General features: G+C 39.9%; 1 protein-coding gene across 4 annotated transcripts in view; it reads left to right on the plus strand.

Moving 5' to 3' along the window:
* Positions 1–26,579, plus strand: part of IL13RA2 (interleukin 13 receptor subunit alpha 2) — a 93,210-nt gene that overhangs the window by 9,456 nt on the left and 57,175 nt on the right. The window contains exon 3 of one of the 4 annotated variants that reach the window (XM_059678489.1): positions 18,010–18,166. The exons of the other annotated variants lie outside the window; for them this stretch is intronic. The gene's annotated coding sequence lies outside the window, so the exon portion shown is untranslated. The remainder of the gene's footprint in view (positions 1–18,009; positions 18,167–26,579) is intronic. 4 annotated transcript variants of the gene reach the window in all.

Here is a 26,579-nt window from a genome sequence, read left to right on the forward strand (position 1 = left end):
AAATCCCAATGCTGACCCGCCCCCCATCTCTGGCTGCAGCCAGTGTAGCCATGATGTGCGGGGTTGGGTTGGTTGGGGGAACCTGGTCACCTTCTTTGTTTTGCCCTCCTGGTAATGGCAACCTTGGGCCTCCATGGGGCCCCTCTTGCACCCCAACCCAGGACCAGTCACAGAGCACAACCTTTCCTTGGGGAAAATAGTGATGCTGTGGCACCAGTTCTCAGGTTTGCAGATAATGTGCTCTGCAACCTGACACCAAGGGTGAAGGGAGGCAAGCTCTGGGAGTCTATAGGGTGGCAGGGCTCTGTGACTTTGTTTCTATGTCTAAATTGCTGATGGCCCTAACAACCATGGTAGCACCCTAGTGCTGTGTCCTTGCCTAGATCTCTGGACTCAGCTGCAGCTCATACTGCTCATTCTTGCAGAGATACCCACTGAGTATCTTTGCTCCTTCCAGCTGAAGGGGCACTCACTATAACTGGCTTTATCCTCTCTCCTGGAGGAGCCCTGCCATCATGAGCTCCCTGCTGAGGGCTGTGTCCCTGACTAGTTTCAGCCCTTGCTCACCTTTCCCATTTATTCCCAGTTGCCCATCTTTAGATGCTTCAATGCACAAATCTCTCAGGTATGCCTGTAGTTTGAGCAGGGAATCCTTTGTTGAGTTATAGCTGTTTAAATAGTTGAAACTTCAAGGGGAGAGACCAAGGGGATCTCTCACACTGCCATTTCTCTGACTGAATTTCTCAATGGGTTTTTAGAAAAAAAAAATTCCTGCTTTGGGAGCACACCACAAAGGAGTGATGCCAATATTGGCACTTGTAATCCCAATAAGTGACGAGGGGTAAATCTTGGCATGTAAACAGACAGATGGAGCTTTATTTATTTATTATTTTTAAAATAAGTTTTTATTGATTTCAGAGAGGAAGGGAGAGGAAGAGAGAGATAGAAACATCAATGATGAGAATCATTGATTGGCTGCCTGCTACATGCCCCCCACTGGGGATCAAGCCTGCAAACCAGGCATGTGCCCTTAATCAGAATCAAACCTGGGACCTTTCAGCCCACAGGCCAACGCTCTATCCACAGAGCCAAACCAGCTATGGCATGGAGCTTTATTTTAATCACCGCTCTGCCCACTTTTCCAATCAAAACCTTCTATCACCTAATTCATACATAAGCTACTGTGGGCCAGGCACATTGTAGGTACTTTACACGTATCAAGTCATTTAATTCTCACTACAATTCTGTGAAGTGAACCTATTACTATAGCCATTTTAAAGGCAAAGAAAGTAGGGCATAGAGATGATTAGTACATTCTCCAGCATCACACAGCTAGTAAATGATGGTGCTGAGATTCAAACCTAGGTTTAATGTTCTTAGATCAATATACTAAGATATGAATCTGGTATGATCAGCTTAGTATCTGTACTTGCATTTTTCTCAGTTATTCTGTGTCTTCTTCTAAATGTGTGTCACATATATATACTGAAGGGCAGCTCAAAACCAAGGAAAATGGTACCCAGCTTTGTTTTCAACATTTAAACATAGCACACAAGGATTAATGGCAAATCTACCAAAAAAATCAACTGAAAGTAATAGTAATAGGAAATCAGTGCAACAGTACACAAGATAAAGGAAGGTTTAAATATATATCCTATATAATAAAGAGGTAATATGCAAATTAACCCTCATGCCCTTACAAGATGGCTGCCTACGACCAGGCTGGCAAGGGGGTTAGTGAGGGACGACTGAACAGCAGGCTGTGTGGGGCGACCAGGCCAGCGGGGGCGGGGGGCTGTGAGGGGTGACCAGACTGGCAGGGGGGAGCAGTTGGGGGCAACCAGGCCGGCAGAGGGGAGCAGATGGGGAAAACCAGGCCAGCATGGGGGGAAGTAAGAGGTGACTAGGCCGGCAGAGCAGAGGCAGTTAGGGGTGACCAGGCTGGCAGGGAAGGCAGTAAGAGGCAACCAGGCCAGTGGGGTAGGCAGTTAGGGGTGACCAGACAGCAGGGGGGTGGCAATTGGGGGAGATTTGGCTGGCAGGGGGGGCAGTGAGGGGTGACTAGGCTGGGGGGGTGAGTTGGGGGCGACCAGGCTGGCAGGGGGGCAGTTAGGAGCGACCAGGCCAGGGGCGGGGGTGGGGGGCAGTTATGGGCAATCAGGCTGGCACGTAGAGGCAGTGAGGGGTGATCAGGCCGGCAGAGGGGGGGAGGGGAAGTTAGGGGCGACCAGGCAGGCAGGCAGGCAGGTGAGCAATTAGGAGCCAGTGGTCCAGGATTGTGAGAGGGTTGTCCAACTGCTGGTCTAGGCCTGCTCCCCTACAAGGGATCGAGCCTGCAACCCAGGCATGTGCCCTGTCTGGAATAGAACTGTGACCTCCTGGTTCATAGGTCAATGCTAAACCACTGAGCAATACTGGCCAGAATAACTAACATATTTTTGTTTATGGTCTATCTCCATTACTGGAATGTAAGTTCAATGAGGGCAAAAATTTGTGTGGTGTTTTTTTCATAGTTGTATCCCAATAACCTAACACAGAACTCAGTAACTATTTGTTGAATAAATGAAAGATTGAATGAATGAATCACTCAATGGCAGTAACCTAGGGAGAATGTAGGTCATAGTCTGAGGAAAGAAATAAAACAATTTTTCGAAGATATGCTGCCAATATAAAATATAGTTCACAAGATCACCTCAGTATTAGTGTAAAATATCCAGCAGTTCTCTTTTTAGGACATACAGCCACTTTGAAGGCAAATGTTAATATGATCCATAAAATCTGTGATTTTATTCTAAATCAAATATAAAGTTTAATAGGTGAGATGGTTTTGAAACCTGATTTAGTAACCCATTTAAGCATTTTAAAACCTATATACCACTAATGGAATGACAACTTGAGAAAATTAATGTGTATTGTTGATCTTTATTTTTCCTGAAAATCTGGTGTGCTCTGGCTATTAGGAATTTTCTGTTGGTTGTCCAGTCTCCAGCTGGAACTTAACTTCCTAATTTTATTAAGGCTCAATCCAAGGACACACATGTGTACACTCTGGTTTCCTATTACTAGTTTATTAACAAGTTCATCATGTGTTTGTTCCTGTCTCAACATTATCAAGAAACAAATGGGGAAAGATCACTATATTATGGTAAAATTCAATGTGATTGTTTCTTTGAACTGTTTTGATTGAAGAACTATTTATAATACAATTAGATGCAAAAGAAGACAAATGAGAGAGTTGTTTTATAAATTGTATTCTTGCAAAATGATTTAGGTAGAAAAGACTCATTAGGTAGAAAAGGTTATATCTGGAGAAAGCCTTTTATGGAGAAAAGGCTTTTACCATATTTCATCAATTATTTTTAAAGGATTCAAATAAATTAAAGTGATTACTACTAAATAGCAGTGTGGTAGAGTGGAAACTGATTCTTGTATAGGTTATCACTAATTAAATTATCTGATTAGATCATCTCTCAATTCAGGGCCTTGGTTTCCTTGGCTGTGAAAAGGAGGTTTTAGATTAAAGTGCTTAGATTTCTTTCAGCATCACCAGTTTAAGATTCTGTGAACATGGTACTTCCTGATCTTTAAGAGTAGGAGTATCAGTTCTCATGCTATGATTAATAAATATTAATATTTATCTTGATAACTGTTGAATCTAGATAATGAGTACATGTAATTTCATTTAGGGAAATCTTCTGTATGTTTGAATTTTCTTAAACAATAACAAATTTAGAAATTCATTGATTAATAAATGCTTGACAATAGATAATATGCTACATTCAAAATCTTGTGAAGTCTATTTCATGTCTGTGCTGTTTTCTTCCATTGTCCTCTGAACCAGTTATACAAAATAGCAGTGCCTCTTATGATTTTGCATTTATACTGCAATTGTGCATTCCAGAGTAGTTTTCTTCAGTTTTTAGGTAACTGTAGCAAGATTCAGACAAGATTAACAAATTTTCCAATATATAGATTTTTCAAGGTGAAGGTATTGATTAGGAAGCTATCAAACTTTTCTTAGAAGCATAATATAATTTACATTGATTTGGCAACTCACAACATGTAATTTGGATTGGCTTAATTATGTATAACATTCTGAGATATAGGCTGATTTTTCCCCTTGCCACCTGACACACTGCCAGACCATTTTTAGAAGATAATGTGGCAGACTACATTGCAGCTAAGAAAGTATCTTTTGATGTTAAGCAACTCTTAGTTCAAATTCTGATTTCAACCTTTTCCCTAAATGTGAGGCTATGGAAAATTTTTTAACTTCTCTGAGCATCAGTTATCTTTTTTGTAAAATGGGAATGTCAATAATAGAGTCCATATCATGGGGTCACAGTGAGGAATAAAGAACATGGTTAATTATTAAACACTAGAGGCCCAGTGCACAAAAATTTGTGCACTCAGGAGGGGTCCTTCAGCCCAGCCTGTGCCCTCTTGCAGTCTGGGACCCCTTGGGGGATGACCACCTGCCTTGCTAGCCTGGGTGAGGGGCTGATGGCTGTTTTCAGGCTGGCCAAGCCCCCCAGTGGGGACCCTCACCCCATGAGGTTGTGGCCATCCTGGGTGAGGGGCTGATGGCTGTTTGCAGGCTAGCCACAGCCCCTTCAGGATGGGGGTCCCCCTGGGGTGCCTGACCAGCCTGGGCGAGGGGCTGATGGCTGTTTGCAGGCTGGCCAAGCCCCCCAGTCGGGACCCTCACCCCATGAGGTTGTGGCCATCCTGGGTGAGGGGCTGATGGCTGTTTGCAGGCTGGCCACGCCCCCCAGTGGGGACCCTTGCCCCATGAGGGTGTGGCCATCCTGGGTGAGGGGCTGATGGCTGTTTGCAGGCTGGCCATGGCCCCCAGCCACCCAAGCTCCCAGCGGAGGCTGGCTGGAAGCAGGTATCTGGGATTTATTTATCTTCTATAATTGAAACATTGTTGCCTTGAGCTGAGGCCACAGCTGGCCAGGGCAGGCGGGAAGCTTGGCTTCCTCCATATCTGGGGCAACCAAGCCTCCTGCTTGCTCCAGCTCCATGGCTGCTGGCCGCCATCTTGTTTGGGTTAATTTGCATATAGTTGCTCTGATTGGCTGGTGGGCGTGGCTTGGGGGCATAGCGGAGGTGCTGTCAATTTGCATGTTTCTCTTTTATTAGATTAGATACTGCCTGGTAAGCACCTTAAATAAGCAATATCAGCCTATTTGTTTCATCATTATTTTTGCATTTAGTTATTTGTAGTAGAATAAAATGTATATGTGAAAGAGTTTAAAAAAACACTTGAGGAAGTGTGGCTATTTTGGTTACCTTCATTAGGAGCATTCAATACATATTTATTGAACATCTGCTGTACTCTAGGAATTGGATTTATAGAGAAAAGTAAGGCACACTTTTTGTTCTTAAGAACACAGACAACAGTTTCTTACCTGTGGTTTTGCTTCCCTCAGCTTCAGTTATCTGTGGTCAACTGTAGTATGAAAATCCTATCAAATAAAAGAGAAACATGGTAATTAGCGTACGACCGCTACTCTTCCCATTGGCTAATCAGGGCAATATGCAAATTAACTGCCAGCCAAGATGGTGGCCGGCAGCCAGGCAGCTGGAAGCTAACATGAAGCTTGCTTGCTTCAGTGACGGAGGACTCCAATGTTCCCCACCTGCCGCTGCAGGCCTCTGAGCTGCAACTCTAAGCAACTATGTTACAAATATAGAAGCTAAACAAAACCCCAGAAACCTGCTTTAGTTCGTCAGGCTTCAGCCAGCAGGATCGCAACATTGTTTCATATACAGAAGGTAAACAAAGGCCAGAAACCTGCTTTCAACAGCGGAGGCCTAAGAGCTGGAGCCAAGCCTCAAAGCTAAAGCTGGCCCAGAATAAAAAAAAAAGAAAAAAAGGAGCGGTTGGGAGCTTCCGTCACCTGCTAGCCTGAAAACAGCCCTCAGCCCCTCACCCAGACTGACCAGGCACCCCAGTGGGGACCCCCACCCTGATCCAGGACACCCTTCAGGGCAAACCAGCCAGCCCCAACCCATGCACCAGGCCTCTATCCTATATAGTAAAAGGGTAATATGCCTTCCAGCACCGGGATCAGCGGAGCCGAGAGGCCTCCTGGCACCGGGACCAGTGTTTTAGGGGGCAGCGCCCCAACCCCCTGATCGCCCTGCGGCTCTGTGTGTGATGGGGTAGAGCCATAACCTCCCCATCGGCCCTGCCCTGAGTGTGACAGTGGCGGCGCCCCAACCCCCTGATCCTCCCTGCTCTGTGTGTCACAGTGGGCGGTGCCCCAACTCCCCTATCGGCCCTGCTCTGTGAGTGACAAGGGGGAGCTCCCCAAACCCCTGATGGGCCCTGGTCTGTGCATGACAGGGTATGGAGCCCCAACCCCCCTGATGGGCCCTGCTCTGTGCATGACAGGGGGCAGCACCCCAACCCCCTCATTGGCACTGCTCTGTGCATGACAGTGGGTGGCGCCACAACCTCCCCATCGACCTTGCCTTGAGTGTGACAGGGGGCAATGCCCCAACCCCCCAATTGGCCCTACCCTGAGCGTGACTGAGGGTGCCATCACAACCTCCCAATCTGCCCTGCTCTGTGCTTGACAGGGGGCGGCGCCCCAACTCCCCAATCAGCCCTTCTCTGAGCCCGACCAGGGGCTGCACCTAGGGATTGGGCCTGCCCTCTGCCACCTGAGAGCAGGCCTAAGCCAGCAGGTCGTTATCTCGCGAGGGGTTCCAGACTGCGAGATAGCACAGGCCGGGCTGAGGGACCCCTCCTCCTCCCTGAGTGCACAAATTTTTGTGCACCGGGCCTCTAGTATTAAATAAAAGGTTCCAGAAATAAATAATTCATAAGTTTCAAATTGCATGTCCTTTTGAGTTGTTTGATGAAAGCATGTGTTGTCCTGCACAAGGAGTGAATCATCTCTTTGTCCAGCATACCATACGGTATGAACTACCTGCTCTTTAGTCAGTATTCATCTTTGTTATCAGATCAACTATCATGGTATCACAGTGTTTGTGTTCAAGTAATTCTCATTTTACTTAATAATGGCCCCAAAGTGCAAGACTAGTGGTGCAGCAATTCTGAGATGCCAAAAAGAAGCCATAAAATATTTACTTTAATTGAAAAGGTGAAAGTTGTTGGAAAGAAAACAAATCTGTATGCCAAGGTTGCTAAGAGATATGACGAGAATGAATCTTGTATCCATGAAGTTGCAAAGAAGAAAAAAGAAATTTGTGCTCCTTTTGCTGTCCTACCTCAAGCTGCAAAAGTTAAGGCTACAGTGCCTGGTAAGTGCTCAGTTAAGATAGAAAAGGCATTATATTTGTGGGTGGAAGACATGAATTATGTTTTCTGATGAAAAGCTGGGGTAGCAATACTCATATCTGACAAAACAGACTTCTAAAGGAAGGCCACTTCCTAATAAAAGGAATTGATACAACAAGAGGATATAACTCTGGTAAACGTATATGCATCCGATACAGGAATACCCAAATATATATAAAAAAATATTTCTGGAGGATTTTAAAAAAAGGATGGACAGCAATACAACTTAGTACGGAATTTAAACACCCCCATTAACATCACTGGATAGATCTTCTAGATAAAAAATCAACAAGGAAGCAGCAATCCTTAATGACACACTAGATCAGATGGAGTTAAGTGACATTTATGGAATATTTCACTCCAAAGCTACAGAATACACATCCTTCCCAAGTACATGGACATTTTCAAAGATAGACCATATGTTAGAACACAAACTAACTCTCTACAAATTCAAGAAGATTGAAATCATATCAAGCACCTTCTCAGATCTCAATGGCATGAAGTTAAAACCAACTATAATAAAAACACTCAGAAACATTCAAACACATGGAAGCTAACTAGCATGTTATTAAATAATGAATGGGTTACCAGAGAGCTCAAGAAAGAAATAAAAAAAACTTCCTGGAAACAAATTAAAATGAACACACAACAATCCAAAATCTATGGGACACAGCTAAAGCAGTCCTGAGAGGGAAGTTCATAGCTCTACAGGCCTACCTCAAAAAACAAGAGAAACTGTAATAAATTATCTAACCCTACAAGTTAAAGAATTAGAAAGAGAGCAACAAGAAAAGCACAGAGTAAGTGGAAGGAAATAAAGATCAGAGTGGAAATAAATGACATAGAGACTAATAAAACAATACAAAAGAGCAACAAAACCAAGAGATGGTTCTTTGAAAAGATAAACAAAATTGATAAACCTTTAGCAAGAACATCAAGAAACAAAGAGATAAGATCCAAATAAACAAAATCAGAAATGAAAGAGGTGATTAACAAGTGACTCCACAGAAATACAAAGGATCAAAAAAAATATTATGAACAACTATATTGCAAAAAGCTGGACAACTTGAAAGAACTGGAAATATTCTTAGAAAAATACAATCTTCCAAAATTGAATCAGGAAGAATCAGAAAACTTGAAAAGGCACATAACTACTGATGTAATTGAAGCAATAATTAAAAAAAACTCTCAGCAAACAAAAGCCCTGGTCCAGATGGCTTCACAGGGGAGTTTTACCAAACATTCTAAAAAGAACTAACAACTATCCTCCTCAAACTATTCTAAAAAATCCAAGAGGAAGGAACACTTCCAAGCTCTTTTTATTGGGCTAGCATTAGCCTAATTGCAAAACCAGATAAAGACACTGCAAAGAAAGAGCATTGCAGGCCAACATCCCTGATGAACATAGATGCTTAAATCCTCAACAAAATATTAGCAAATTGGATCCAGCAATATATTAAAAAGATCATACACTATGACCAAGTGGGATTTAGTACTGGGATACAAGGCTGGTACAGTATTGGCAAATCAATAAATATGATACAGCACATAAACAAATCGGAAGACAAAAAATCACATGATCATATCAATTGGCACAGAAAAAGCATTTGACAAAATCCAACATCCCTTTTTGATAAAGACTCTCAGCAAAGTTGGAATAGAGGGATCATACCTCAACATAATCAAAGCCATATATGACAAATCACAGCCAAAATCATACTCAATGGACAAAAACTAAAACCATTTTCCCTAAGAACAGAAACAAGACAGGGATGTCTGCTTTCACCACTAGTATTCAATATGGTATTGGAAATACTAGCCTCAGTGATCATACAAGAAGAAAAAATAAAAGGCATCCAAACTGGAAGAAGGAAATAAAACAACCATTATTCACAGATGACATGATATTGTACATAGAAAACCCTAAAGACTCCACCAAGAAACTGCTAGATTTAATAAATGAAGTTAGCAATGTAGCAAGATACAAAATTAACATCCATAAATTGATGGCATTTTTATACACCAATAATGAACTCTCAGAAAGAGAAACTAAAAAAATCAATCCCATTTACCACTGCAACAAAAAATTTAAGATACTTAGGAATAAACTTAATCGAGGAGATAAAAGACATGTCCTCAAAAAAAACTCTACAAGATGTTGAAAAAAGAGGTAGAGGAAGATATAAACAAGTGGAAGAAAATACCGTGTTCATGAATTTGGTAGAATCAACATCATTAAAATGTCCATACTACCCAAAATAATCTACAGATTCAATGCAATCCCTATTAAAATACCAATGGCATATTTCACAGATCTAGATCAAACACTGCAAAAATTTGTATGGAACAGAAAAAAGACCCCAAAGCTTCAGCAATCTTGAGAAAGAAGAACAAAGTTGGAGGAATCAAAATACCAGATATCAAGTTATAATACAAAACCACTGCACTCAAAACAGCCTGGTACTGGCACAAGAACAGGTATATAGATCAATGGAACACAACAGAGACCCCAGAAATTGACCAAAGACATTATGCTCAATTAATATTTGACAAAGGAGGCAAGAGCATACAATGGAGTCAAGACAGTCTCTTCAATAAATGGTGTTGGGGAAATTGGACAGATACATGCAAAAAAAAAAAATGATACTAGACCACCGACCACCAACTGATACCATACAGAAGAATAAACTCAAAATTGATAAAAGACCTAAATGTAAGTCATGAAACCATAAAAATCTTAAAAGTAACCATATACAGAAAAATCTCAGACATCTCTTGTCATCCTACATCTTTATGTATGTTTAACAATACATCTCCTAGGGCAAAGAAAACTAAGGAGAAAATAAATGAGACAAGATCAAAATAAAAAGCTTTTTCACAGAAAAAGAAAACATCAACAAAGCAAAAAGAGAGCCCACTCTATGGGAGAACATATTTGCCAATAATACATCCAAAAGGGGTTAATTTCCAAAACATATAAAGAACTCATACAACTTAACAAAAGGAAGACAAACAATCCAATTAAAAAATGGGCAAGGAACCTAAATAGACACCTCTTCAAAGTGGACATAGAGATGGCCAAGAGACATGAAAAAATGCTCAGAGTCACTGATCATCAGAGAGATGCAAATGAAAATTACAATGAGGTATCACCTAATAACTGTCAGAATGGCTACAGTCAACAAATCAGCAAACGACAAGTGCTGGAGAGGATGTAGACAAAAAGGAACCCTCGTACCCTGCTGGGGGAATGCAGACTGGTGCAGCCACTATGGAAGACAGTATGGAGTTTCCTCAAAAAATTAGAAATGGAACTCCCATTTGACCTAGTGTTCCCACTTCTAGGAATATATCCTAAGAAATAAGAAACACCAATCAAAAGAAATATATGCACCCCTATGTTTATAGCAGCTCAATTTATAATAGCTAAGATCTGGAAACAGCCCAAGTACCCATCCGCAGATGAGTAGATAAAGAAATTGTGGTACATTTATATGCAATGGAATACTATGCAGCTGTAAAAAAGAAGGAACCCTTACCATTTCCAACAGCATGGATGGACCTAGAGATTATAATGCTAAACGAAATAAGCCAGTCAGAGAAAGATAAGTATCACATGATCTCACTCATATGTAGAATCTAATGAACAAAATAGATCCAGAGACATAGAACCATGAACAGACTGATGAATTTCAGAGGGTAGGTGGGGTTGGGGGCTGGGGGGATGAGATTAACTGGGGAACTTATATACATACATGTATAGCCCATGGACACAGACAATAGTCTGACAAAGATTTGGGAGGGTTGGAGTGGGGAGGAGGGGCTCAATGGTGGGAAAAAACAAAGCAGACATCTGTAATGCTTTAACAATAAAAATAAATTAAAAATAAAAATGATTTTCGATGATGGCAACATGTTGCACCAGAAAGCATTGAGACTTCTGCAAGGGATCGCCTGAAACAAGTGACACCAAACCATTTACTACAAGTGAGGGATGGTTATGCAGATTTAGGAATAGTTTTGGACTGAAAAATAAAAAAAGTTAGTGGAGAGAGAGAGAACGAGAGAGAGAGAGAGACCACATTCACATAACTTTTGCTATAGAATATTGTTATAATTGCTCTATTTTATTATTGGTTATTGTTGTCAATCTCTTACTGTGCCTAATTTATAAATTAAACTATATCGTAGCATGTATGTATAGGAAAATCATGGCATATATAGGGTTTGACACTTTGAGTTTGCAAGCATCCACTGGGAGTCTTGGAATGTATACCCCTTGGATAAAGTGGAGGAGAGACTACTGTGCTAATTGGAGAAACAGACATGTGAGAGCTTAGAGTCAGGGCTAAACCTAAAGGAATGCCAGAGTAGCCCATTGCTCATATACTGAAATTTAAGGCAGGTGAAAACAAAAACCTCTGGCCTGAAACACCATTAGCATATTTTTAGTGTGAACTTTGTACAATTACTAGAGACCTGGTGCACAAAACTCGTGCATGGGTAGGGTCCCTAGGCCTGGCAGGCGATCAGAGGCGATCAGGGCCTTCCGGCTGCTGGCTGGGGCCTCCCTTCCCTGGCTGCTGGCTGCCAGCTGGGGCCTTCCTTCATTCTGTGTTGCCCCCTGGTGGTCAGCACACGTCATAGTGAGCAATAGAACTCTTGGTCTCCTGGTCGAACTCCCTTAAGGACATTTTTGCATATTAGCCTTTTATATATATAGGTTTTTGGAATCCATGTGCAAATGTCTTTGGAAAGATTAACACATTAATATGAATTGCTCTTTAATGAAAATTTATGTCTATATTATTTAAGGTACAAGGTAAATTGTTATAATCAAGCAACCTCAAAATATTATGGCTCAAGCAGTAGAACAAAGGTGGCCAGGTAGCATTGATACAGAAAGTCTTCCAAGGCCCAGGATCATTCTACATTATTGTTTTGTCATCTCTTAGTATGTTGACTTTGCCTTTGTGGTCAATTATGGCTCCCACTATCATGTCTGTGCTGGTTGAATGAGGGGAGCGAAAGAAGAGGACAAGAGATTTTCCTGTCAAAACACGATCCAAAGGTTGTATGCATCACTGCTTCTTGCATATCTACAATGTCTACATTTATTCATATCTTCATACCAAACTACAAAGGAGTCTGAAAAATGAAGCCTGGCTGGGAGGCCATGAACACATCTAAAACTCATGAATTTCTATGGCTAAAAGGAAGGATAGGAGAATGGATACTGACAATTAGCAGTATCTGTCTTAGTTTATCAGGTGACTATTTATTTATTTTAAAACATATTTTTATTGATTTTTTATTGATTTCAGAGAGGAAGGGAGAGGGAGAGGGATATAGAAACATCAATGATGAGAGAGAATCATTGATCATCTGCCTCCTGCACGCACCCCACTGGGGATCGAGCCCACAACCTGGGCTTGCCCCTTTGACCGGAATCAAACCTGGGATGCTTCAGTCCACAGGCTGATGCTCTATCCACTGAGCCAAACCAGCTAAGGCTATCAGATGACTTTTTAAAATATTTATCTTTAATGTTGAAAATATTATAGATACCTCCTTGTTCCCCCCCCATTTATCCCTTCTAGCCCAGACCACACCCCCCACCTCAGGCCTTCACCATACTATTGTCTGTGTCCATGGTTTATGCATATAATTTCTTTGTTTAATACCTTCCCACCCACCCACTCACCCCAACTTTTTTTGATAAGCTTCCTGAAAGATCTTAGCCTTTCCAAAGAAGTGGGCTCATAAAGAAGTGGTAATAAAGAAGGTTGACTTGTCTGAGGTGTTTTCTGACATCAACCAATTATATGGTCCCAGATTCTCTGATGCCTACCGGGTATCCTATCATTCAATTCAATTCTGACACTTAGTATCTGTGTTAGTTAGCAAAGACCCCACAGGTTGAGGCCTGAGTCTCACAGACTATACCCATTTCAGATGCCAGTAGAAATTCAGGAGTTTCTATGACCCCTTACAGGTTTGATAATTTGCTAGAACACCTCAAGGAACTCAGATAAACACTTTAGTGGTTTACTATGAAGGATACAACTCAGAAACAACCAAATGGAAGAGATGTACAGTACAGGGCAAGGAATTGGGGGTGAGAGTGGTGTACCACAGCCCAGGGAGCTTCCATTCTCTCTCCAGGTATGTTACCTTCCAAGTACTTTCATATGTTCACCAATGTGGAAGCAATTTGCACAAGTTTAGGAGTTTGTATGGAAGTCTCATTACATGGGCACAACTGACTAAATCATTGGCCATTGGTAATTGAATTCAACTTCCAGCCCCTCTCCCCTCCCTGAAGGTCAGGGGGTGGGACTGAAAGTTCCAACCCTCTAATCCAGCGGTTCTCAACCTGTGGGTCGCAAACAATGAAAATACATCCTGCATATCAGATATTTACATTACGATTCATAATAGTAGCAAAGTTACAGTTATGAAGTAGCAACGAAAATTTTATGGTTGGGGATCACCACAACATGAGGAACTGTATTAAAGGGTTGCGGCATTAGGAAGGTTGAGAACCACTGCCTGAGTGATTAGTAATCACTTAGTTGGTTTCTCTGGCCATCAGCCCTCTTTTTGAAGCTCCCTAGTGGCTCACCAGTAGTCACTTTATTAGCATAAACTTAGGTATGGCTGAAAGGGACTCATTAGGAATAACAAAAGACACTCCCATCACTCAGAAAATTCCAAGGTTTTAGGATCTCTGTGCCAGGAACTGGGGACAAAGACCAACTATATATATTTAATGTACATCTGAGGATATGTTGTGTGTTCATTTGTTTTTTAAATATATTTTTATTGGTTTTAGAGAGACAGGAAGAGAGGGAGAGAGCGTGAGAGAGAAACATTGATTGGTTGCCTTCTCTACAAGCCATGGATCGAACCCACAACCTAGGTGTGTGCTCTAATCATGAATCAAACCTGCAACGTTTCGGTGTACAGAATGACACTCCAGCCAACAGACTCACACCAGCCAGGGCCCAAATATATATTTTTTATTATGCCACAACTTGATATGGTCAGGAGCAGGAGTATAGTTATTCAGTATTTGTAGTTTCTATCCCTCAAACTAGAAGGTAAGCTGTATGAAATTGTATCTAACTCACGTTTGTACCCCTAGCATCTAACACAGTGCTTGGCACATTGTTGCTTTGTAAACCATTGAATGAATGTGAGTGAATAAACACTAGAGTCTGGCATGCTGACTTCTGCAGTCTGTGAGTGTTTTTAAGACTGTTTGGTGCTAATCTGGGCACTGGATCATGTATTTCCCAGCTCATGTGGGTTTCCTGAGAAGCTCAGCTCGTGTCCTGCTGTTGAATCTGTGCTTGTCTGGAGGGGAATTCAGAGTTCATAAATTAGTTTGTTTCCAAATAAAAAAACAACAACTGGGTTTCAGGGAAAGCAGGCAAGTTGAGATGTCAAAATCTGTCTCACAGTGTGTTCTTCATAGGACACTGCTTTTCTGTATAATAGCCAGCTCTACTAAATAATTTTTCAAATTAGTTTTCTGGGTGTGCTATGATTTTTTTAAAAAACTCAGAACTTTAGAAGTTTGGCATATGCCTGAATATTTAAAAACTGTTGTTAAATCCAAAGAATTTTGGTAAGAATAGTGTGCATGTGTGTATACACACAAACTATGTAGCCACTGGTTATTTTTTGTATTTTTATTGTTTTTCTTTATTTAATGTCTCTTAACCTTAAAAAGGAAATAACACTTTGGGAAATTAAATACTGCCTTTGCTGATTGCCTTATTTGAACAGAAGTTCAGGAATACCCATTTCCTGTTTTGATGGTGAACAGAATGGAAGTTACAGATCTTTACACAATGAAAGAAATATGATCCCTGCTAGCCAACTGTTTTAGCTAGTGAGGTATCTAAAAGTATCCCACCAGTGGCGTGATTCTGCAGGAAAAGCACTGAGCTAGGTGTCAGGTCCACCTAGATTTTATTACTCCTGAATTTTGGACTTTTAGAAAGTGACTCAACTTATTGCAACCTGATTCATATTCATTTGTAAAACTGAAATAGTATCTCCTTAGCTATCCTCGGGGGGGATAATGGATAAAATAAAATAATATACGCGTGTTCCTGCTAGAGAGGCCAAGGATAGTACTTGTCTACCCTGGGCCCATCCCAGATTCACTTCATGCTTTCAGCCTAAATATAAATAGTCTCAGTTCATGGCCCAGTGAGAACCATTGTCTTTTAATAGGTAAAAGGTCTAGCACTAGCCTAGTGTGCATGCTTAGCCTCTGGAATTGATTTGGGTCCCCGGGAGACTTTACAAGCATCAGGCTGTAGATTTATCTCCTACTCTGCCATCTGCTTTTGGTTGTTTAATTGGACTTTGGCTCTGATCTGGAACCTCAGTTCTTCCCCTGAGTCTCTATTGAAATTGGGGCGCTGGCCTAAATCTTTTTGCCTAGTTTCTGGTAGGCAGTTGGCAGAATCATTTGTATTATTTTCCCCAGTTCTTTCAGAAGAATGACTTAATCCCAACTATCCTGTAGAACTTTCCCAACCTGGGGCTTTGATATACTTCTTGATTCCATACCTCTTGGGTGACAGAAACCCTGGTCTGCTTCTTATGTGGGTGTAGACCTGCTTCCAGCTAGGGAGGGGCTCTTCCAACTAATCTTATCCAGCCTCCTTTCTCTGCACCAAACTGGTTTACTCTCAAATTCTCTGATTCTTAGGAGTTACAACATGCCTTGTATCTGGGGCAGAGTAATGAGAGTGCTAAGGTACAAGCACACAAGTATCATTGGCAGCTTCTATTGATGTCACCAGAAAGCCACCAAATGGGGCTTTTAGAATATTAAAATGAGTTGGCTTTTTAGTGTCTTGCTCTTTATACCAAGAAGTAAAGCATAGCCTTATGCTTTCACCGAGCAAGCTATCAAATCAGGGTGGAAGTTCATATCTAATCAATTTTAACATCTGAGGCATGGTGCATTGTTTCCAACTACATCTTATTAACTATGTTTAACAGGTTTTGCATGTCGACAAATAAATGCATTACATCATTCCAAGATATTATGGTTCTATTTCTTTGAATCATACTTTTCTATTATACCATAAAGTATGGTATGGTGAATTATTTGCAAGAGTCAGAAGACTTGGTGGAAACAGACGTTTGAAGAAAACTTCCTGGAAAGTTTTTTAAAATTTTAGATAGAAGATAAATGAGCTCATTGAAATTGCAATCACAGGAAAAGGATTTTAAATTTAGGTCTCCTCCCCCCACTCCCCACCATCATGTGAGCAAATTCTCATTATAAAATACCTCACGTAGGCCTGATAAATAATTCTGCCAAAAACAATTGTGAAAGAGCCAAACTAGCTGACATCTGAAAAGCAGATACTAAACTCCCCAAACAATTCTCAGTTTCTTCCCACCTTCAACTTCAATTTAGGGTAAAACATTAACTATGCAAATGAATAAAAAAGAAAAAACCTCTTAAGGTAAACATAAAGTTAGTAATGGACTGTATATGATCCCCTCTTTATTCAGTCTGCTTGCTTTTTGTTTTTGTTGTTTATTCACATATTTAGTGTAAAATATACCCTTGGTATCTGAGGGAAATTATTACAAGGAAGATGCTTTTATCCATTGGAATATTAGGTGGTATGTGAACTGGATCCCATCTCGATTCCTTCCTATTTTGGAATAAATCACTAACATCATTTCAGCTACTTTAAAAAAGCATCAAAGTATTCTGGCTTCTTCCTCGATCAGACTGTCAAATCCCAGAGGGAAGGTAGGGGAGAGTGGGGGTAAAGGGGAAAGATCAACCAAAGGACTTGTATGCAAGCATATAAGCCTAACCAATGGATACAGACAACAGGGGGGTGAGGGCATGAGTTGGGGAGGTGGGGGGGGGGTTATGGTGGGATAAGGACACATATGTAATACCTTAACAAAAAAATTAAAAAAATTAAAAATGTATTCTGGCTTCTTATGTTTCTTCATAGTTTCTGGGCATGGAGGTTCAATTAGGGGTGGATTAAAAACTCAGTGGGGGCTTGAAGGACAAAGGACAATTTGGTGGTGGCCTGAGTTTGTTTGTTTAATTTTATCTGGGCTGAAAGAAAACCTTGTTTGGTTATGTAAAGAAATATTTGATAAACCTTCAATGGGAAAAAAGGTACATGACACCGAATTTTAATCACAACCTGAAGGGTTTTTAGAAATTAGAGATACCTTGGGGCAAAAGAGGAGGCAATTTGAAGGTTGGACTAGTTGACTTCTGAGGTTTTGTTGAATGCTTTTTATTGAAACTGAAGTCCAAGGATGTTAAGGAAATTCCCCAAGGTCACCTAAGCTGATGGTGGGAGTGAGAGCCTCGAGTAGAATCCAGGTTTCAGGTTCCTTGTTCATTTATGACTCTTCATACTTAAAGATATTTGAAAAAACAGTGGAGTAATTTTGGAGAGTGCACTCTGAGGGAACAACATAGAACAGGCAATGAGATACTTACCTTTGGATTATCTTCTAATTCCCAATGTGGTGAGTCACATACTAAAATAATATTGGCATTCTGAAGTGCCAGTAGGGAACCAATTAAAAGAAAATCACTCAGATGAACTTTGTGATTTCCTTTGAATCTTTTGACAAATGTAGTCTCTGATGCTGACCTGCACATTTTCTCATGACAGTTGGTAAATTTTGGTGGAAAAAGCAGAGCTCCTCCTACATAAAGACTTCAGTTCTAAGGTCATTTAAAATTCATTAAGCTAAGAAGCTGTTCATTGTGACATATTTCATTGATATTACAGAAGATTTGATGGTAACTGGACACATTATTCACTTACAGTAAGTCTGGAACTTAAATTTGGGGGAAGGAATGTGGAAGTGAGAGGTAACTTGTTTTGAATAATGATTTGTTTCACCTTCTTCACTATTTAAAAAGAGACCCATAAATATTTTTGTAGCAAAAATTGTTTGTTTGACTTGATATAATATTAATTTGGGGAAAATGCTGTATTATTTTGCATGAAGCTAATTCATAGGTACTGAATAATCAGCATAAATAACACAATTGCTTGTAATTCTTATTGTTGTTTCCTTACTAACCTCTGTTTTCTATAAAAATCATCATGCCTCATAAGCAAACCTGGTCCCTTGGAAATATAAGGATAGTTGCATTTTAGAGTTAAGAGGTTTTCTGAGATTATATTCTGTTTGATTTATTTCTACAACTGAAAACCTCTACTTTGCAGTAACTTTTCTTTCTTAAGTTCAGAAATAACCATAGAACTCCTCTAAAATGAATGATTTAATTTATTTTTATATGATATTTTGATTGACTTTATAGAACCCACATATCCTCTATATGTAGTGTTTATTTGTATAGTGTTTTTACATATATACTAAGTTTATGAAAATAAAAATTGTAATTGTCACTGTGAAATGAACTAGAATCTTATACATTTGTTGCTTGTTTTCCTCTGAAAGTATACAGTTAACACTTAAAAACACATCACTTTTATACATTGCACTCACTTCAGATGCTTCCAGATTAGTTTTAATTTTTAATATGTAAAAGGGTCTATGAAACAAGGACATGAATATAGGGGATTTTTCAGTAGTTTTTTTATTTTAAAAATCTTATCAAAATATAGAATGTTTTAGAGAGTTCAAGACTTAAGTGCATGGATTTGTTGTTGTTACAGAATAATAACCTAAAGGACAAAGAGATCTGGTTTTCAGTCCCAGCTCTCCCCCATATAACCCTGTGAACTTGGGAGGGACATCCCATTCCCTCTCCCTTGTAATTTATTAGTTTGTAAAAGAAATCAGATGTCCTGACTCTGCCTAATGTCATGAAAGGCAATAGAAAAGTTAGAAACAGTAATTTAAACAGCAGGATTAAACAAAAAGAGGTGGAACAACTGTTAGATTCTTTTCATTTTTTGTTTTAACGCAAAGATCTTACCTGTAAATGCAAACCTGCTTTCAAGGTATTTTTTGATAATGAGAGAAATATCACTCATCTTTTGCTACAGCTTGGATGAGTTGGGGGTAGGGTGGGTTGCTTGTTCCTTTTGATGTATTTTTCAGAGTGTCTTCAAGGAATTTATAGAAGGTATTAGTTCTACTTCGAATGTTTGGTAAAATTTGAAAGAGGTGGCTTCTGGACATGGGAGAAGTGGAAGGCAACTAATAACACTTGAGTTATATGCTACTATATTGCAGACATTTTATATGTATGATCTTATTTAATTATTACCTGAACCCCAAGAATTATTGCCTTAATTTTTTATTAAATTTATTGGGGTGACATTGTTTCAAGAAACCATACAGGTTTCAAGTGTGTAACTCAGTAGAACATCACCTGCACACTGTGTCACGCACCCATTGCCCCAAGCAAAGTTTCTTTCTGCCCCCATTTTTCCTCACTCCTTTGCCCACCTCCACCTACCTCCCACCCCCGTTTCCCTCTGGCTATCACCACACCTTTGTCTGTATATATATATATATATATTTTTTGCTCAAACCCTTCACCTTCTTTCATCCAGCCTCCTAATGCCTCTCCCTTTTGACAGCTGTCAGTCTGTTCCAATGTTCCATGCCTCTATTTCTATTTTGTTTGTCAGTTTATTTTGTTCATTAGATTCCACATATAAGTGAGATCATATGGCATTTGTCTTTCTCTCCACCTAATACACTCCAAGTCCATTCATGCTCCAGCAAAAGATAAGATTTCCTGTTTTTTTTAAATATATGTGATACATCACATTTATTGATTTGCAAATAATGTACCAACTTTATATCACCGGAATAAGTCCTACTTGATCATGATGTATGATCTTTTTAATGTATTGCTGGATTTGGTTTTCCAAAATTGTTTTGAGGATTTCAGCATCTTTATTCATCAGGGATATTGGCCTATGATTTTCTTTCTTTGTCTGGTTTTAGAATTACAATAATACTGGCCTTGTAAATAGAGCTTATAAGTCTTCTCTTTTCCAGAATGTTTTGGAATAGTTTGAGAAAGATAGGTATTAGTTCTTCGAATGTTTGGCAAAATTTGCCTGTGAAGCCCTCTGGTCCAAGATATTTTTTTGCTGGGAGTTTTTTCATTATTTTTTCAATTTCATTAGTTGTAATTGGTCTATTCAAATTTTCTGATTCTTCTTGATTCAGTTTTGGAAGATTGTATGTTTCTAGGAATTTATCCATTTCACCCAGGTTGTTCAATTTGTTAGCATATAGTTGTTCATTGTATTTTCTTACAATCCTTTGTGTTTCTGTGGTGTCAGTTGTTACTTCTGCTCTTTCATTTCTGATTTTATTTATTTAGGTTCTCTCTCTTTTTTTGTGAGTATGGTTAAACTTCATGAATCTTGTTTATCTTTTCAAAGAACCAGCTCTTGGTATCACTGATCTTTTGTAATGTTTTTTTAGTCTCTATGTCATTTATTTGTGCTCTAATCTTATTATTTCCTTCCTTCTTCTTACTCTGGGTTTTGTTTATTGTCCTTTACCTAGTTTTTTTAAGTGTAGGCTTAGATTGTTTACTTGAGGTTTTTCTTACTTCTTGAGGTATGCGTGTAATGCTATGAACTTCCTGCTCAGGACTACTTTCATTGTGTCCCGTAGGTTTTAGGTTGTTATGTATTCATTTTCATTTGATTCCAGGTAAATTTTGATTTATTCCTTGATCTCATTGCTAACCCATTCATTCGTTAATAACATTATTCAATCTTCATGTGTTTGAATGTTTTTCAGTTTTTTATTGTAAATTATATTTAGTTTCATACTAAAAATCATACCAAGATGCTTGATATGATTTTAATTTCTGAAGTGTATTAAGACTTATTTTGTGTCCTAACATGTGGTCTATCTTTGAGAATGTTCCATGTGCACTTGAGAAGAATGTATATTTTGCTGATTTAGATTGAAATGTTCTATAAATATCAATTAAATACATCTGATTCAGTGTGTTGTTTAGGTTGCTATTGTCTTGTTGATTTTTTGTCTGGAAGATCTATCCATTGATGTCAGTGGGATGTTAAAATCCCCTACTATGACTGTATTGTTGCCGATCTCTGCCTTAATGTCCACCAGGATTTTCTTTATATATTTAGGTGCTCCTATGTTGAGTGCATATATGTTTGTAAGAGTTATATACTCTTTTTGGATTGATCCCTTTAGTATTATGTAGTGACCTTTGCCTCTTTACATGGCCTTTGCTTCAAAGTCTATTTTTTTAATAAAAGTATTACTACACCAGATCATTTTTGTTTTCATTTGCATGTAATTTTTTCCCATCCCTTTAGTTTCAGTCTGTATATATTTTTAAATCTGAGTTGGGTCTCTTGTAGACAGCATATATATGGGTCATGTTTTCTTATCTATTCAGTTATCCTGTCTTTAGAATGGAGCATTTAATCCATTTATATTTAAGGTTATCATTGATAGGTTCTTAATTATTGCCATTTTATTTTTTATACCTATGTTCCTCTCTCTCTTGATTTCTCCTTCTCCTTAAAGCAGTCACTTTAATATTTCTTGCAATACTGGTTTGGTGGCAATAAATTCATTTATGTTCTTTGTGTCTGGGAATCTCTTTATTTAGCTTTTTATTTTAAATGATAGCTTTGCCGGGCAAAGTAGTCTTATTTGTAGGTACTTCCTTTTCATCACTTTGAATATTTCATGCCAATTCACCTGGCCTGAAATGTTTCTGTTGAGAAATCAGCCAACAGTCTATAGGAGCTCCCTTGTAATAACTATCTTTCTCTTGCTGCTTTTAAAATTGCCTCTTTGTCTTTAACTTTTGCCATTTTAATTATGATGTGTCTTGGTGTGGGTCTCTTTGGGTTTATCTTGATTGGGACTCTCTGTGCTTCATGATCTTATGTGACTTTTTCTTTCACCAGGTTAGGGAACTTATCTCTCATTATTTTTTCAAACAACTTCTCTATCCTTTGCTCACTCTCTTCTCCTGGTGCTGCTCTGATGCACATGTTGCTGCACTTGATGTTGTCCCAGAGGTCCCTTAGAATTTCCTCATGTTTTTTTTTTTTAAATCCTCACCCGAGTATATGTTTAGGAAGAGAAAGGGGAAGAGAGAGAGAGAGAGGGAGAGAGAGAGAGAGAGAGAGAGAGAGAGAGAGAGAGAGAGAGAGAGAGAAAGAGAAGAGAGAAACATCGATGTGAGAGAGAAAACATTGATCGGTTGCCTCATGTATGTGCTCTGATATGTGCCCTGACTGGGAATTGAAGCCACAAACCTTTTAGTGTACAGGAAGATGTTCCAACCAACTAAGCCACCACCCAGGGCTTTTTCTTATTTTTAAAAATTATTTTCTTTTGGATGCTCTGCTTGGGTACTTGCTATTATCTTGTCATCTATATTGCTGATCAGATCCTCTGCTTCATCTATCCTGCTATTGATTCCTTCTAGTGTATTCCTCATTTCAGATATAGTATTCTTCATTTCTGACTGGCTCTTTTTTATGGTTTCTATGACCTTTTTAATGCTTGTTATCTCTATGTTTAAGTTGTCACTGAAATCATGAATTCTTCCTGTAAGGCCATAGTCAGCAAACTGCGGCTTGCGAGCCACATGCGGCTCTTTGGCCCTTGAGTGTGGCTCTTCCTAATCCTTAGGAGTACCCTAATTAAGTTAATAACAATGTACCTACCTATATAGTTTAAGTTTAAAAAATTTGACTCTCAAAAGAAATTTCAATTGTTGTACTGTTGATATTTGGCTCTGTTGACTAATGAGTTTGCCGACCACTGCCCTAAGGTTCTTGAGCATCCTTATAACCATTGTTTTAAACTTTTCATCTGGTATTTTGGTTGCTTCCATTTCATTGAATTATCTGGAGTTTTCTCTTGTTCTTTCATTTGGGGAATATTTAGTTGTCTCCCCATTTTGTGTCTGTGTATTAGGTAGATCTGCTATGTCTTCCAAATTTGTTATGATGACTTTATGATATAGGTATCTTATTGGGCTCAGTGGCACAATCTTCCAGATCATGTGAGCTTGGTTATCCAGGAATATTTCTTTTTTTTACAGATGTTCCTCTTTTTTCCCCCCATAGCCCCCCTCCACCCGATTACCACCCCACCCCATGCCCTTCCCCTTCCCCACTGTCCTCATCCATACATGTAAGATTTTTTGTATAATCTCTTCCTGCACCCTTCACACCCTCTTCCCCCTGAAAATTGTCAGTCCACTTCCTTTCTGTGCTCCTGCTTCTACTATATTCACAGTTTATTCTATTCATCAGATTTTTTTATTGACTTAATTTTTAGATTCACTTGTTGATATATATGTATTTGTTGTCACTTTGTTGTTCATATTTTTTTATCTTTACCTTCTTCTTCTTCTTCTTCTTCTTCTTCTTCTTCTTCTTCTTCTTCTTCTTCTTCTTCTTCTTCTTCTTCTCTTTTCTTTTCTTTTCTTTTCTTTTCTTCTTCTTCCTCTTCTTCTTCTTTTCTTCTTCTTCTTCTTCTTCTTCTTCTTCTTCTTCTTCTTCTTCTTCTTCTTCTTCTTCTTCTTCTTCTTCTTCTCCTTCTTCTTCTTCTTCTTCTTCTTCTTCTTCTTCTTCTTCTTCTTCTTCTTCTTCTTCTTCTTCTTCTTCTTCTTCTTCTTCTTCAATACCCTTCAGCATTTCACATAATCCTTGTTTAGTGGTGATGAACTCCTTTAGCTTTTTCTTGTCTGGGAAGCTCTTTATCTGACCTTCAATTCTAAATGATAGCTTTTCTGGGTAGAGTAATCTTGGTTGTAGGTTCTTGCTATTCATCACTTTGAATATTTCTTGCCACTCCCTTCTGGCCTGCATAGTTTCTGTTGAGAAATCAACTGACAGTTGTATGGGTACACCCTTGTAGGTAACTAACTGTTTTTCTCTTGCTGCTTTTAAGATTCTCTCTTTGTCTTTTGCTCTTGGCATTTTAATTATGATGTGTCTTAGTGTGGTCATCTTTGGATTCCTCTTGTTTGGGGTTCTCTGCGCTTCCGGGACTTGTAAGTCTATTTCTTTCACCAGGTAGGGGAAGTTTTCTGTCATTATTTCTTCAAATAGGTTTTCAATATCTTGCTCTCTCTCTTCTTCTGGCACCCCCATAATTCGGATGTTGGTATGTTTGAAGTTGTCCCAGTGGCTCCTTACACTATCTTCATATTTTTGGATTCTTTTTTCTTTTTGCTTTTCCAGATGGATGTTTTTTGCTTCCTCATATTTCTAATCTTTGATTTGATTCTGGGGATCCTATAGTCTATTGTTGGATTTCTGTATATTATTCTTTATTTCAGACAGTGTATGCTTAATTTCTGACTGGTCCTTTCCCATTTTTTTGGCATTCTCATTAAGATCCTTGAGGGTCTCACTAAGTTCCTCGGGGGTCTCACTAAGTTTCTTGGAGGTTTGTAGAAGATTCTTGAGTAACCTTATAACTGTGGTTTTGAACACTATATCCAGTAGTTTGCTTTCCTCCATTTCTGTCATTTGTGATCTGTTTCATTGTCTCCGCATTTTGGCTGCTTCCCTGTGTTGATAGAGTGGCTTTGTATGGTAGATGTCCTATTGAGCCCAGTGGCTAGGCCTCCCCAATCACCTGAGGTGGACACTCTTGGTGCACCCCTTTGTGGGCTGGGTATACAGTCTTGTTGTAGTTAAGCCTTGATTGCTGTTGGTATCCCTGGGAGGAATTGACCTCCAGGCCAATTGGCTGTGAGGACCAGCTGTGTCTACAATGGGAGAACTGCTGTGCTGGAGGCACCCTTATGGGGCAGGACTTGCTTCAGTGGGGCTTTGGTGCTCACTGAGTCTGTCTCTTGAGTGTGTCATTTATGGATATGAGGAGTTGAAATCTGGTATCTGGCTACTGGGTACACTGGCTCCTGGATCTCCAAGGAGGTGCAAAGTCATCCACTGCCTGAGGCCACCCAGCAGGAGCTACAATGAGATCTGTAGAGTTGTCCTTTTTGTTTGGGGTTTGGAAGTTTTGGAGTTCTCTGAGGACAGGCGATTCATATGCAAAAGCCGCTGTGCACAGCTTGGGTGGGGTTGTAAATTGGGTGGGGAGGGGTCTCAGGAAATCACCAGGGTGGAAAAAACAGTGATGGCTGTCAGTCAGCTGTCTCTGCGTCTCCAGTTCTCCACGTCCCTGAGTCCCGCGCCCCTGAGTCCCATGCCCCCACAGTAACAATGATCCCTGTGGGCAGCTCTGCGAGAAAGCCACCTTTGCTTTCCTACCCAATGCCAGACAGTCCAGTTTCTCCCCGTAGGAGTTTGGGTCCCTAGAGTCTCTCCGGAAATGAGTTCAGAGCAGTCAGGAGCTTTTATCTCCCTTCCAATTGAAATAAACAGCACACCCAGTTGCCAGCCCATTTCATGTGCCTCCTTACCTCTGCTCTTGGCGCCTCTGCACTTCCTACTCAGTCTCAATGTGCTTTTTTCTTTCCTTCTAGTTGTAGAACTTCCACTCAGCCAGCTTTCCTGTGGTTCTGAATGATAGCCTTTTTGTCTTTTAGTTGTACTTTTTTTTTAAAATATTACTACAAGCTATAGCCTTTGAGGTAGTTATGCAGTATTTTTATTTCTTTTAAAGAGCTTGTGCTTTTTTAAAAATATATTTTATTGATTTTTTACAGAGAGGAAGGGAGAGAGATAGTTAGAAACATCGATGAGAGAGAAACATCGATCAGCTGCCTCCTGCACACTCCCCACCGGGGATGTGCCAGCAACCAAGGTCCATGCCCTTGACCGGAATCGAACCTGGGACCCTTGAGTCCACAGGCTGACGCTCTATCCACTGAGCCAAACCAGTTAGGGCTAATTTTGTTTTGGTGTGGGTGTTGGGGGCAGTATGTACAAGTGTATATCTTATGTCACCATCTTGGTTCTTCTCCAGGAATATTTCTTATAGGTTATGTGCACCCTCCTGTTATAGGCCCTTGAGTGCTGTTGGCCCTTTCATGGATAGAATTAATCCTTCAGGCTGTCTGACTATAAGGATAAACCTCAATCACCATGTATGAGTTGCTGTGTAGGGATTGCTCCCCCCGCCCCCAGAGGTGGATATGTTTCCAGAAGGTTCTGGTGTCTACCAGAATCTCCCTTTGGGTGTACTGCTTTTGTGGCTAGTTGGGTCAAGTTTTGGGTGTGATCTGAAGCCCATCACTGGTTGTATTGCTTCTGGGCCTATTTGGGTGGGGTTCAGGTACAGGTCAATGTCACATGTTGTGTGTAAACAGCCT

This window comes from Myotis daubentonii, chromosome X (genome assembly GCF_963259705.1).
Source record: "Myotis daubentonii chromosome X, mMyoDau2.1, whole genome shotgun sequence".
NCBI lineage: Eukaryota > Metazoa > Chordata > Mammalia > Chiroptera > Vespertilionidae > Myotis > Myotis daubentonii.